The sequence below is a fragment of the Aegilops tauschii genome, chromosome 6, assembly GCF_002575655.3.
Source record: "Aegilops tauschii subsp. strangulata cultivar AL8/78 chromosome 6, Aet v6.0, whole genome shotgun sequence".
Taxonomy (NCBI): Eukaryota; Viridiplantae; Streptophyta; class Magnoliopsida; order Poales; family Poaceae; genus Aegilops; species Aegilops tauschii.
Genome location: NC_053040.3, coordinates 149,297,182 through 149,312,351, shown reverse-complemented (window position 1 = coordinate 149,312,351; position 15,170 = coordinate 149,297,182). Strand labels below are relative to the sequence as shown.

At 43.4% G+C, this 15,170-nt stretch overlaps 2 non-coding genes and 1 pseudogene across 2 annotated transcripts; 1 reads left to right on the top strand and 2 right to left on the bottom strand.

Annotated features, from left to right (window-relative positions):
- Positions 1–2,993: 2,993 nt before the first annotated feature.
- On the bottom strand, positions 2,994–3,076 carry TRNAY-GUA (transfer RNA tyrosine (anticodon GUA)). The gene has a single exon. It is a non-coding gene; the product is annotated as a tRNA-Tyr (tRNA).
- A 2,882-nt stretch (positions 3,077–5,958) lies between these two features.
- Positions 5,959–8,298, top strand: LOC141025579 (small ribosomal subunit protein uS2m-like; annotated as a pseudogene).
- Positions 8,299–14,192: 5,894 nt separating this feature from the next.
- TRNAD-GUC (transfer RNA aspartic acid (anticodon GUC)) lies at positions 14,193–14,266 on the bottom strand. Its single transcript has one exon. It is a non-coding gene; the product is annotated as a tRNA-Asp (tRNA).
- Positions 14,267–15,170: the final 904 nt, after the last annotated feature.

The window sequence follows — 15,170 nt, the reverse complement described above, 5'->3', positions numbered from 1 at the left end:
TATATATCCATTTGGTCCGCTCTCGGCCATTCCACACGCTGCCTAGCAGAGACGTGGTTATCTGAAGTGGATTCTCTCTTTTGTAGTAGATGCCGAACCTGCTGCTCAGTGGGCGGGCGCAGCAGCTACATGGACCCCTTTCTTTATGTTGTTGCCAGCGCTTTCCCGGGCCGAGCCGGAATTCTTTATTAGAACGTCGGCAGGCAAAGCCCGAAGGAAGGCTGCTATCCCCTCGGCCTTCTTCCTTTTCGATGAAAAACAAATCGACATCTCAATCTCTGAAAGCGTTTTCCTTACCCAGCTAATATCCCCCCCTTCGTCGAGCCTTTCCGTTAGTGGTAAGGGATATGCACCTTATCTGAACGTCGGCAGGCATTCCGGAATTCTCCTTTTTTGGCCCCGGGTGAACATAGGCTCAAACATGATTGGAGGGGTCCTAGCTACGCCATGCGTTCAATAAAAAAAAAAGCAAGCCTCTGGGAAGCTGCAGGGATTACAAAAAGAGGGTGCTTTCCTGTGTTGCACTGAAAAAAGGACAAAGGAGAAGACGCTCTTCGACTTTCTTTCTTCCTCCCGCGCCCGCCTAAGCCCGGCCCGCGTTAGAGGGGAAGATTAGCAAAGCGGAAAAAGACAGAGGGAGGGGGAGCTGCATCTTATTCTCTTCGCGAGAACTTCAGGATCGGAGAAGCATTCGGAAGGGGCGAGGCCTTCATTTCGTTGGCAGAAGCAGAAACGATCCAATCCATTCGGGGCTTCGGGGAACCCAAAAACGAACTCTGTTTACTTTTTTCATAGATAGATGATATATATAGGAATAATATATACATCCCTTTACTTTAGATGTCTATGTATCTATTTTGGAATCATCTCCCGATTCTCTTTTTTTTCTAATTCGCACTGCTCTTTCTCTCTAAATTGCATGAAAGAAAATAGAGAGAGAGAGAGAGCAGATGGATCCTATCCCCTATAACGAACACTCATTCCTATCTATTGATAGAAAAGAAAGATCTTCGTCACGGACTTTTTCTTTGTTCTTTTTTTTAGATTGGAGGAATTCCTCATATCCAAGGCAGCTCCCCACAAACACCCCACCCATATGACTATGCCCCCTTTTGAATCGACAGTAGATTGGGCTTCATAGCTACTTTCATTCTAAAGACGAATATTAGTCAATAGGCAGGCTTCTTTCAGTAGCAAACATATTCATTTTCACCGGGCTCCGCGCACCTTTGGTACTTCTGGAGGGCAAGCAGTTTTATAGTGACTTCTTTCTTAGGGTAGGGCGACGAATACTTCCAATTCCGGAAAGGTCATTGGGTCGCCTTTGGAAGCTAAAGCGAAAGTTGTAGAAAGCCGGGAGAAAAAGCGAAAGCTTGCTCGAAACGGCCTATACCCTAACCCTCGGAAGCGAAGACGCAAAGAGTCACTTTTTTCAAAAGGAAGGAGTTTTTTCTGACTGAATCCATCCATAAAGCCGCCAAGGAAACGAAGTTCGTTCCCTTTCATCAAGTGGGTAAGGTAGGCAAACCACTTAAGCTTTGCCTTAGACTGACGGAACAAAGCTAAGAAGTAGGCTGAATGGAAAAAGGAAAGGGACAAGGGCGGTCGTCGCTTGGCGCGAAGGCTGCTGGTTCGGTACGGTACTAAAGGTCCTCGGACTTCCAGGCGGTTTTTCTTTTGGGCTGCTGTGAACCCTTGGATCTCGCCAATACAGCCTCCTATGGTTTTCGTTACCGAGATATCTTTTCTTTTTTCCCAGGGATTTTTTGGGTAATCAGCTCCCATGCTGCAAACAGTCAAATCTGAACCTTGTCGCTCTTCTTTCCTCGTGGGCAGGAAGCACACCAGCAGCGTGCGTTGCGTGATTCCACTGTGTTTTTTGCACTTGACTGGGTGGACAGTTGACCGGAAGATAACTTCGATTCGCCCGGCCAGCAGGCGGGCGGCGTGCTTATCTTGTGTGACAACACTACAGAGCGAGTAGCTCTTCTAGTCGGGCAGCTGTGTGACAACAATCCTGAGAAAGCGGCGCTTTTGTGTAACATGCTATGGTCTCAACGCCCTTACGAGGTAGTGATGAGTTTCACGCGCTCTAAGCCCGGCCCGCGCGCAGTTAGGAGGATTGGCCGCTATCTGAGCGGTACCACCCACCCTACCCTACTACCTATAGGGGGCCGACCGTCCTACAGCCGCCCGAAAAGGAACTGCAGTAATCTTGAATAGGAATCCTACAGCGATAAAAAGAATCCCCATAAAAATACCACTAGATCGAGCACCAGTGATTTCGTATCCGGTCAAAATCTTGGCTAATTGATCGAAGTGGGTAGCTCCAGTAGACCCATAGATCATGGAACAAATAGGGTGGGTAGGCCCAACCACCACACTACATGTATAGACGCGAACCCCCCTCCTTACCGTACGTGCGACTCTCACCGCATACGGCTCGCACAAAGACTCCAAAATCCACCCCGAGCTTTTTATTCCACCTCTCCCTCCTCTCCAATCCTCGATCAAACTAGCCTTCCCCAGCAAGAAAACGTATCCGCTTTAGCAACAAAGCGCTCATCCCTTGCTTGTTCTTGAGCGCGCAAGGCGCTCAAGACGGTGATTCTTGCTTAAAAAAGGGCTAAAGCACTCCAGCTTCGAAGCTGGAGTTTGCAACTTCAAAACTACAGGTTTTAGCCCTCCTGCTGGGTGGGCGCTTCCTTCGTCTACCGTATGTCTCGCTTGGCTTCGTCCCGAACCAAGGAGGCATGATGGCGGGCGCGTGCGTGTGCCGACTGCAGAGACTACAAGCCGACGCCGGAAGCGACTCGCTTCTATTCTCGATTGGATATAGATGGGGAATCTCTATAGATCGTCTTTTTTCGACAACCTCTCTAAAACGCATACGAGAAAATTGCACTTCACGGCACGGCAAAAAAAAAAGAGCTTCGCTCGGTTGGCCCTCCTAGGCTTCCGCCTACTTTCTCTTCTCTTAAGTCTACAACAAGTGGGAGAGGCAGGATTCGAACCTACGTAGAAAACCTTCAACAGATTTACAGTCTGTCGCTTTTGACCGCTCGGCCACTCTCCCCTTCCCGGGGATACGCCCTCCTCAAACAAAGGGTTCCTGAATAAGAAGGATGGCGGCCTTCGTTCTTAAGTTAAGAAGAGCAGATGGAACTATTAGATTTGCTAGCGTTCCGGGAGAATAAATAAGGTCATTTAGTAAGTTCATAACAATTTATGTAAAGCAAGGGGCAAAGCTTCTACGACAGCTTCCCCCTCATTGCCATCGTCGGCCTTCCCCAGCTCCCCTCCTTCGTCGCTTCTGGCTAAGCATCTTTCGGCGGAGGAAAGGAGGCGACTAGTCGCTTCTGGCGAAGCAGCGAGTTCATGAGCAAGTGAATGAACGAGCAGCGAGTGAAGTGCAACAGTCGTAAGTAAGGCTCGCCATGTTCCTAAAAGGAGTGACCATCTTTTCTTCCCTTCTACTGACACTGAGCGAGCAGCAAGCATAGGCAATAGTTTCCGTAGGGGTGGGGCGCAAGCAAGCGTTTTCAGGCTCCGCTAGCTAGCGTACTCTTCTGCTATCAATGAAACCGAAAGAAAAAACCAGTGCCCTTTCGTATAGATCGAGACGCAGTACTTTTTCTTTACTTCTTCCATACTAGGAAGAATGGAAGGAAAGCCTTCGATAACACTTCTTCCTTATTTGAAGAAATGATATCCGACGCCCGTGGAAACTCTTTCATTTCAAAAAAGTTCTTCTTCTTAAGAAGCAAATAGCATTTCCTATTGATTTGTCCCCTGGACTAGACCTATGTAGATTCGGAATTATCCGTCGCTACGCTGTTCCCAAGGACTAGCAAAATCGAAATAGCGAAATTCTTGGGTCATCTCAATGGGTTCAGAAACCACACGTTTCTCTGGATCATCATAGCGTACTTCCACATATCCACTCAGAGGAAAGTCTTTTCGTAATGGATGACCCTCGAAACCATAATCTGTTGATATACGGCGTAAATCCGGATGATTGATGGAAGAAACACCAGACATATCTCATACTTCTCGCTCCCACCGGCCGGCTGATGGAAATAGACTGACTACCGGAGATATTCGTGTTACTTCGTCTGCACTTGTTTGTACACGAATGCGTGAGTTATACCGAGTACTCAGTAAATTATGGACAACTTCAAATCTGCGTTTTCGAGAGGGATGATCCACTCCGCAAATATCGATCAAAACTTGAACCCTTGTATAGGTATGCCATTTTAGAAAGAACAACAATGGAAATGGGTAGTCAGTATTGGTATAAGATCTATTCCCATGTTCCAATCTTTTCATTTTATGTACCCATTTCTTGGGTAAAATCTCCCAACTATATTGGAAAATGGATTGGTTATCCATAAATGAAAATAAAGAAAGCTTTATTTTGGTTCCGCTTCTTGCTCTAAGCAGAAAGACTTGTCGAAAATCGCCGGTTGGGTTGGTCCGACCAAGAAAGGCATGGGAGTGGAGAGGCAGAAGTGAAAGACTGGCTACCAATAAAGATCCAAAACTGCACACTTTATATAGTTATGTATCCAGGATCGGCTGCATGCTCTAGTGTTGAATCGGGTATAGAACCCGGGATGCTTGGTTACAATTCCGAATCCGCTAAACCATCGCTCGGGGAAAAGTATTATACAGAGCATTAGTACTTATTCTGATCCTTTCCTTATATTTAGATTCTAGTAGTTTATTTCAGTCGTATTCGTATCCTTACTGCGGTTTAGTAAGGGTAACAAATAAAAGTATGCAGGTTCTATTTTATTGTTCCGAGACATATGATGATAGCATTGAGAATGAGAAATCTTTGCAAAATGCACGTATTATTAAGGAGTTCTGGAACGATTACTACGCTAAGCTGTTGGATATTGACAAAACGAAAAAGACTTCTAATGTTGATATGTATCAGGATGATGTTAGAAAGTTGTTGATTAATGAAAAGAAGAATCAAAATGGTGTGTTTTCCGATACTGAATTAATAGATTTACAGAATCAAATTGCAAATTGCACAATGAAGTTCGATGAGGATAATCTATTTAAAGTAACTCCTAACATAGTAAAGTTCTTGATTAATAAAGATCAGCCTAACGCTAAGCAATATCTAAAGGGTTGCCTACCAAGTAGCTTACCTATGCTTAAGATGTTTGGTATCTATACGCTTGAGGCTATCATGATTCATGTACTAGGCTTGGTATTCAACACTCTTCAGGAATCATCCGCAGTTAAGGCAGCTAGATTTATAGATCAACTTAATTCAACTGTACGAGAACAAGCAAGGTTTCTACAATACAAAGCACCAGGTAGTGGTAAGGTGGAAGCAGTACTCACTAGTAAGGTAGAATCAGTTAAGGATGTTGTTCAGCCCAAAGGTGCTAGCAAAAAAGAGAAAAAGAAAAAAATTCAGTGTCATTATGATATCGGGAAATACTTGCTCCAATTCATGATTGAAAGAAATGTTCTACATATATCAACAGATAGGGGAGTAACAAAAGAAGATCCAGTGCTGGTTCTTAAGAAAGGTCAAGGGTATATAGAGAATTCTTGTTATGTTATGTGCAATTTGAACATAAATCTGCTCCCTATCAAACTCAATCTTCCGATGCTTTGCAAACCCTTGGATTGGCAACCAGCAGAGAGGGGGTCTGATCCTGATACATTATCGGATCTGATAGGAGGTTACTTATGCAAACCCACGGGGGATATCTAGAATCACTTTCGGCTATTAACTTCCCATGACTTAAACCACTTCTATATAAAGTTACATAAAAAAGAATACAAGCAGATGTGTGATATTTTGAATGGGCTTCAGTCTCAAGCGTTTGAAATAAACAAAAGGCTCTTTAGATTTCTGGAAAAGAATCGTCAATGTTTAGTTGAGTGTGGGCTTCTTTTACCAAATGCTCTGGCTCGCGTGAATCCGACAGAAGCCTCAAACATATTGAGGGAGTGCTACTTCAATAACGTCAAAGGTATTAATAATGCTTGTAGCTATAACATACTGTTAAATAAATTATTAAAACAGGTGCAGCAGGCTAGTTATGAAGATTTTGTAATAAGACTTGCGTCAGCATACGAAGGTTATCAATTCTATTTGCCAGCATTCATGGACTTCCGTGGTAGAATCTACCGTTCAGGTGTATTGCATTTTCATGAGCGTGATTTGTCAAAAAGTTTATTACTCTTTTCTGCCGATCATCCTCAACCTCAAGCACAAAACCACCTGTCGGAAAAAAAGAATCTCAGTCAACACTTAGCATGTGCTGCAGCCTTTAAGTATCCAAAGTTTTCGAACTTAGATGATGCCCTTAAATGGTATAACGAACACCAGACTGAAATGTTTACTTCGGACGAAAGTTTCATTCAATTTGCTGCGCAAGCTAGTGATCCATTTTTTTTCATAGCCAAGATCCTTTCTCAGGATGAAGGAGTGAGTAATTATCATCAGGTTCCAGTGACCCAAGATGCGAGTGCGAGTGCATATCAAATTATGAGTTATCTCTTGCTTAACTTAGAAATGGGTAGGAGAACGAATCTTCTTCCATCTTAAGACGGTAAAATCCAAGATGTGTACATGTGCTTGCGGGATGAGCTTAATAAATTCTTGGATACCAGATTGAATAATGTTAGTAGTAGTAATTAGAAGAAAAAACTCATAGATTCTATGTTAACCAGAAAGTTCGTCAAAGGATTGTTTATGCCATCTCCACAGGGGTCCGTCCGGTTCTTCCTCAAATGGGTTGCCTCAATCTTTATCAAAGTTTTGGTATCTAGCTTATCCAGCTACAGTATAGTATACTCCTTCCTTGCTCGATAGAGCTCTTTGAATCCGCTTCAACTAAATGCGTAAAATAGAGTAATTTCTTCAAAAGCCAGTTTCTTTCGAGAAGGCAGGAGGCCCAGAGCGAGTTACAATAGTGCCAGTTCTTGTACGGAAGGCCGTAATTCCGGTAACCTCGACTGCTCTAAGAATGATCCGGGCTAGCCGGGCACATCACATCAAAGTTAGGTCATTTGTCAAAAACATGGCAAATAGCTCAGTTGGTTTGGTAAGGGAGCTATTCTCTCACTTAAACCACTCCCATATTAGGTATTCTATCTCGTCTTAAAGTTCCCCCGCATTACCCATAACTTACCACCTGTATCTCCGGAACTCAAATCGCAAAATGACAATGCTTTCGATAGTCTGTACTAAATTACTTTGTACGAATGCACATCTCGACCGTCGGGTAGCTGATCACCATTTCAAAGTCTATATCCGTGGTTCAAGAAATGGAATTGCTATTCTCGATTCAGACAAGACACTGATTTGTTTACGAAACGCTCTTCATTTTATAGGATCTCCTAGTCGTCAAAAAGGCCGTTCCTTCTTTTTAAAGACCAATCATTTATTTATTTATGAGATAACGGAAGAAATGGCGAGCTATTTAAGAAGCTATTTAAGAAATGTGAATTCTCATTGTTTCGATGATTCTCAATGGAAGGTCGGGGCGTTTTTGACCAATTCTTTTGCAAATAATAAAAAATTCCGTTCAAGAAAGAAGAAGATCAATTTTGGGTTGAACCAACAACCTGATTGTGTGGTTATTCTGAATGCAGATAGAAAGTCTTCGGTCATACTGGAAGCTGATCGATCACAAATACCTATTCCATCCTTAGTTGATTCTACGATCCCATGGGAATCCTATAAAAGAATCACTTATCCCATCCCAGCGAATGATCCTATACAGTTCGTATATCTATTTCGTCATTCGATCATGAAAACAGTGATTCTTGAACAGAATGCGATTGGTAGAGAAGCGCAATCTCTCAGAGTCACTTTGAGTACGGGGAAGTCCGCAGGAGGGATGAGATCCGCCTGCTACTCCACCTCTTCTTCTTCCCCAATAGACGAAGAAGAAAATAGGGCCAAGGCGCTATTGGAGATGCGCAAAAAATATCCATCGGGAGATGGCGCTGACGCTGACGCTAACGCTCGCAAGGCGGTTTTGCAGGCAATTTCTAAAAATACTTTTTTTTCGTTGAGCTCATAACCCGGTTTGGGCCGATTGACTCTGAGAGCGATCGAGGGGTCGCGGGCTCACACCTTGCTTTTGCGCATAGGATCGAAGAGATCCTAGAATTTAATGGAAAGAGCAGCGGCTCTCTGAAAGACCTCATTGATCTTAAATTGGATTTGGAAGACGCCTCTAAAAGAGAGGAGATTCTACTTCCATATTTTTCCTCAAAAAAAGAGGCAAAGTCCTAGCGTGATACAAAAAGAAATAATGGGCAAGGGCAGGGAATGATAGGTTCATAGATGTGGAGTAATCAGTTCTTCATTTGAAGAGTTAGTTGGCTGGCCTACCGGCCCGCAGATGTAGAGAGGTTGCCCCCACCATCCTCTTGAACTGCGAAATCAAAGCGATTCCTGTTGATGGAAGAAAGGCTAATTTCGTTTGATCCGATCCGCCTATGCCAGTTCGAGTCTGGCGAGTCGCTATCATCTGTTGCCCTAACTTTTTCTATTAGCTCATCTTGTCCGTAGTGATATTTTGGAGAAGGAGCAATTACCGGAGTGAGAAAGGTAGAAAGAAGCAATCACGAAAGCTAGTGCTAGTTGTGGCTTTTTGTACTAATCTTGTTTGTTCGGTAGCTCGCATCAGCAGCTTTAAAAGGAATAGAAAATGAGGCTTTTTCCACCACACCAGGGGCGGGCATTACGCTCAAGCAGGGGAAGTCAATTTGACTGCTGCTCGAGAACCTGTTTGAACAAGAAGAAGTAGCATGGCTCCAGCGGGGCAGAGCCAATTGGCTACGACATGGTGACCGAAATACAAATTTTTTCCACCACTTTGCAATTGCAAGAAAAAAGAGGAATCTGATCAAGTACTTGATGAGCGATACTGGAGATCGAATAGAAGGTAATGACTTACTCGATGCACATATTTAGGGCTATTTCTCTCATCTGTTTAATACGCAATTCTCTTCGATAAGAAGGGTTCTCTTGTGTTCCAGGGTTGATTAAGCGTCTGGTGGAACAGGGATACATTGTGTGAGGCCAAATTGCCTGACGAATTGATGAATATGGCTCAATATAGACTGGTCCAGGTATACCGGTCAGTCTTGAGCCACCGGGATAGCCTTCCACATATCCTGTTCCTCCCTTGAGTGGTAACTCTTTTCTAACCTTAGAATCCTGAACCAATTTGCTCCAAAGACTCTGTCATTGAAAGGAGTCCATAGGTTGATAAAATAGGTTTTCATGAAAACCACACGTAGATAGAAAAGGTAAGAGTTACACGTGCCAGAAGCGAGGAATACCGCTCGGAAGCCCAATTGAACCTGTCCTCATTCACTGCTATCTCCATATATTGGATGCCAAGCTTGAAAGGGTAATGGTCCGAGAGGATGGGGCCGTAGTCTTCTATTACGCACACTACACAGACGATATGGTCTTCGGCTTACCGAGAGGGGATAAGTCCACGCGAGTCACCCAGGGTCTCAAAAAGGTCTTAGCTAGAGTCCTTAGGGAGCTCCTACAGGGCTTCACTTCTACTGAAATTTCCAGAAAACAACCAGGGAGGCTACAAATTATCGGCTTGCCCCTGTCTCTGAAAAGTGAAGGTCAGCTCCACGTGGGTATTCCATCCAAACGATGGGAGAAGAGGATGACACTTGTTCGTATTGAAAACCGGAGACGAAGGGAAAGAGGTTTGATTGGAACATGTTCTACAAGAACTCCTCTGTAGAACACGCCCGTATCTATTCTATGGGCTGGCTTCAGGCCAACCCTACTGCTGAAGTAGAAAGCATCATATTCCGGTTTTTCCAACACTTGATCAGGAACCGGGCGCAGAAATTCCTTGAAGAGAAGGGGATGCCTACAACCAATGCCTAAATAAAGGCATATGTCGAAAAGTGCAACTACTAATAGATTCAGTAAAGGAAGGCCCGGAACGGGCTGAGCTACTGCCCGAAATAGAAGAGGACGACTAGAGTAGAGGAGCCTAATTCCAATCCAAACAATTGACGAGGGAGTCTAATTATTTTTCCGTTCTTGATTGTTTCAATTGCACTTTCTTCATTGGAGGGTTGCTTGGAAAGTGTGATAGTTACGGCGCTTGGAGTATACGGATTGAATTCTTCCTTCTTCTATAGGTCTTTCTGGGCGGCGAGGCGGAAAAAAGGTGTAGAGAGGGAGAAGGTACATAAAAAAAGGATTTCTAAGGTAGAAAAGAGGCATCCACCAGTCATTGAGAACAGCTAATCCCGGAATTAGCAGGCCGGTATGCGAAGAGAATTCGGTATTGAATCCGCGAGGCCAGGTGAAGAAAAGTCCAATATGGGTGGATTGCCTTTTTCTGAAGGATAAGTCTCTGGGACTGACTGAACTGAATGTATAGCGTCAAGATAAGAAGCACGGTAGTCGAAGATGTACCTTGTGGGGTGGGGTACGAGTAGACCAGACCAATGATGAAAAGCATAGATACGAGCATGGCCTCCCTGTCTCAAAAGCAGGCCGCCAAGGGTGCTCGCATGAAGCATTTCTCACTCATAAATAAGTAGTTATCACAAATTTAGAAACATGCTCTGATTTCTCTTATCGAATTTCATTCAGATTTTCCAGTATTCGGAGTTGCTTGGGAAAAGGTCTAGTCAGGGTCGGTTCTGTTCGGAGTTTCGGGTTGATCGGAAAAAAACACCCTAATTAAGACTTTTGTATAGTTTGTGTCAACCTGAGTTTGGTTAAGTGCCCGCCCGCCTAGATAGATACATAAGTGTCAGTTTGAATGAAGTCAAGTGTAAACCGTGTCAACAACGAGAAATTGAAGTGTAAATCTGGATGGTTTGAAGTGGAAACCTTAACATGCAAAAGTGTCTACCTCATTAGAAAAGCAAGTATCTACCGGCGATATATTCATTCGAGTATCAACCGGCGTCAACCAGTTGTCAAACTCCAAATATTTCGTTCGTAGGGGCATGAAGAAGTTGCTAAACCGATTGTAAAGTGGCTCTGATAAAAACCATCATTGCTTTATTTTTTACTTTTCATCTAGTAACGTGCATGAATGGATATGGTGGGTAAGATTTGAAAACGTTTGACATCAACCGGGCTCTACTTTGCTTTTACTTTACTTCACTTGCCAGGTCATTGTTGTCGATATTGAGGTGAGGACTCTCTCTTTATTCTCGTTTTATTTCTCACTAAATGATCTAACAAACGCATGATTTGATTACTAAATATTGAGTCATTGAACGAATATTCGAGTAAATTCACCTTTTTCTATGAAAGCAAGGATTGGGCTGGGTTGCTTATTCGTCATCACGGAGCAACCCGGTACCTTTTCTTAGGCGAGCGACTGAGACGAGAGCTTTCAATTATGCCGTTTTGGTCAAATCCCAGGGCTCTTTCTGATTTGATTAAATACTTCTATGTTGTATGATAATAGAAAGTCAAGATCTCACTCGCTTTTTCTGCTTTGTATTCTCGGCTGTTGCCTTTTTCCACATCGATTGCTATAGGAGTTCCATCCTCAACCTATGTATGCTCAAAGAACTGGATCACGGAACTCTCAGCCCTTCGCCCCAAGGCTACGAAAACGTTTCTACTCCCTTTCCCTTCCCAACGTCATATCTTTCTTCGACAAGAAGGAAAGATCACTCTCTATCTAAATGATAGAACCACTGGCACGGTACCTTTCACATTGGTAAGTCAAATCCTGGTGAAGACATCACGAGCAATGACACGACGACATCATCTCCACTTCGTAGCCCATCGGTCTTCATTCATTGAAGCCAGGGCATTGACTGACTTTCAGCGATCGCTATAAGAAAGACATAAAAAAAGTTCTCCTAAACCTGTTCCTTTCCGTTACTACTACTTGGAATTGGAAGTCTAGGAGCAGGACTAACCTTTTTCTTTCGTTTAAATAAAGTCGAGATGTAGCTTTCTCTATCTCAGTAAATTATTCCACCTCCATTCATTGGAGAACAAAGTGTTATCTGATTAGATCCTTGCTTCAAACTCAACCGAATCAAGTTTCCAAAATAGATGTGGAAGAGGCAAAGGGAAGAGCGGGGTTGCCGAATTGTTTCTCAGAGCCGGACGAAACATCTATCTCTATTTACAATACCCTTACCCCCAAGAAAACTTTGTCGAAAAAGGTTGTCATCGTAATAGGGATTGCACCTCAACATGGCAGCCCTCAATTCTGCCAATTGTGTGTGACTTGTACTCTTCTAGGCTTCCTCTTTGCCTCAAGTGATTAAACTCATCAACTACACCAACCACATTTCTTACCTCAAACCTCTCTACAATCTCTTGAATTCACTCTTGCCAAGATACTTGTCCCCTATTCACTAAGAAACTGTTGTACCAGCTTTCAGCTCTCCCCCTAAGGTGCATAGCCGAAAGTTCTACCTTGTACCAATCCGTAACTTGGTACACCGAAAAGTAATGTTCACACTTTTGTATCCAAGACCTGGCCCCTTCAAATATTGGAAAATAAACTCTAGGAGGTTGATGTATCTGCTGCCCATATTGATATTGATTTTGCGGCCTTTGTTCTTGCAGGTATTGGTACGGGTCATGCTGTTGAGTTGGAAGCGGTTGGTTAAGGTAAGTATATATTGGCACTTCTGGTTTCATGGAATTTCCAGCATAGGGCAAAAGTATTGGTTGGGAAAATTGGATATTTGGTATTGAATTGGGTCTTGGTTGTGGTGGTGGAGGTGCAGGATTAGGTATAATATTATCATGTTTTGAGCTGTGAGGAAGGCCATAGGTGGCTGGAAACAAGTGTTCGTGCCAAGGTTTTGAGGGGGATAGAGAGGGTTATTTTTGTGATTGGGTCTTTTAGTTGCTTTGCTACTAGAGGTCTAGGTGGTCAGGGGTTTAAAGGTCTGGAATAGGTGTGAGTGGTGGTCGTATTCAGTACCAATGGTACGGTAATTGGAGGTTCAGGCGGTTCAGGCCTAGGATAAGAGCTAGAGGCTTGTTGAGGGGTAGCCATGGTTTCAGCTTCACTGGCAACAGCTGGTAGGGACATTTGTTGTGGTGTTCTAGGAAAATGAACCATATTGCCCCTAGTTGTGTTAATCGAGCTATGCTCTTCTTCAACGCTCCGCGCCTTCCAAAAAGTAGTTTTGTTGCTTGCGCTTTAATTTAGGAGTTTCAACTTAACTAGCATATGTGCATTTGGGTTGTTGGCATATGTCGGCTACATACTGGATGCTTTTCCATCATTGTTCGACTTGCACAGAAACAATGGGTCCCTTCTGGTTTATTTTTCTCCCTCCAAGTTTGTTCTTCACTGTAATGTGTGTCAACTCAACAAGAGTGAGCACACCCTTCCTGCTGGTCTTCTTCAACCTTTGTCTGTTCCATTACAACCTGGGTCTTCTATTTCAATGGATTTTCTTGAGGCACTCCCCAAGTTTTATGGTTATAGCTCAATACTTGTGGTCGTGGACCGTTTCACTGGCTCATTTCATTCCTCTATCTCACCCTTTTAGCTGTATACCCTATCTTGTATCCAGTAGTAAGTCTACTCTTCTTACCCCCTCTCCTCTACCTTTTGTGGCCCATCTATTAGCTTTTTGACCATCTTTGAGTCACAGCGAGACGGCTCTATCTCTTTTCACAAGTACAGCCGTAAGTACAGTTGCGGGCGTCAACGATCAGCAGTACTGAGCTACGGAAAGTCTATCGAATTATAGCTACGGAAAGTCTATTGAAGGGACCTAATCAAAGGCTACTACAGCTATAACTGACCCGCCTATGGAATCTATTGGCTCGGCTGAACCGACATGAAATGAAAGAGAGGAAGGCGGAAGCTATTGGCAAATAGAGGGGGGATGTTCTCCGTGTCTTTTAGCCCTCACTAGATGACAACTTGCTTACTTTTCACTTCTTCTTAAGCTTGGCAGACTAGTTCCTGACTGACTTGATAGTGCGATGAGCTTACTTGCTCTAGTTCTATCCTCAGGATTTACTTACCTGAGTACCTAGCACCGAGGATCGATGTAATTTACTTTCAAAAAGATGCTGTTGATGCTAACACGCATATAAATAGATGTTCCCCACTGCTTGCTCCTCTTACCCGAATGGGGTTATATGCCTTAGTGAAACTCAGGGTAAAGTGGCAGAGGTATGACCTCGGGAAGAAAGAAAGATCGGGCGGGGAAAACGGGGTTCGAACCCGCGACTTCTGGCGTGACAGACCAGCACTCTAACCAACTGAGCTATTTCCCCCTTTCGTAATTACTGTCGATTCAACAGTCACCTACCGGTTACCTTTGTAACTATACCAAAGTAGCTGTACAACAGAATGCCCTTCGCCTTTAGTACTTTTCTTATATATATTATGTTATATACTAAATGTGTCAACGCAATAGAACTTATTGAAAAAAAAACAAGCCCATCTTTCTCAAAAAGGAAGAGAGGGTGCGCCCCCCAGAGAGAACCCCATTCTTTCAAGAAAGTTCTAATTAATTATGTAGAAAAAGAAATAAGGAAAATAGGAGTAAGCGAGTAGGGTCAACAAGATTCTAAACGAATACCACAAGTGACGGAACCGACGATGATGAAGAGATAAGGGGCGAAGGATATTTTTTCTATTATTCCAATTCTTATTTATTGATTATCTAATTTATTTAGATCCATATTCATTTTCATTTGCAAATACAAACTCTCTTTCATTTTCTTTTTACTTTTGCGCTAAGGATAAGGGAACTGAGAAAAAAGAGCTGGCTTGGCTGGTACATCAAGCATATGACATATTGCTTGTTCGGTGTGGTACACATATCTGTCAATGTCAATCAAGTAAGAAAATGCATTCCCACTGTTTGAGGAAAAGGTGAAGAATTGCAATTTATTGAGCTTGTAAGGCCCGTAGAAGTCCCCGAGAAAGGGTATAAATAGGGCTATAAGTAGGCCGTTTGCTATTGCAATAAGGGCTGCTCGCCTTTCCTTTTGACGGCTTGGCTTCCTATCGCTCCTATGTAGTGGTCGGCCTTAAAAGGAGTCTTCCTACCATACCATCATGCATGCCTATGTTATAGTGCGTTAAGCTTCGCCAGAAGCAAGCAAGATGATGAAGCGAAGCTTCGTAGACAAGGCTCGTTCCGTGCTTGACTTACGAGCTCATGTAGTAAGG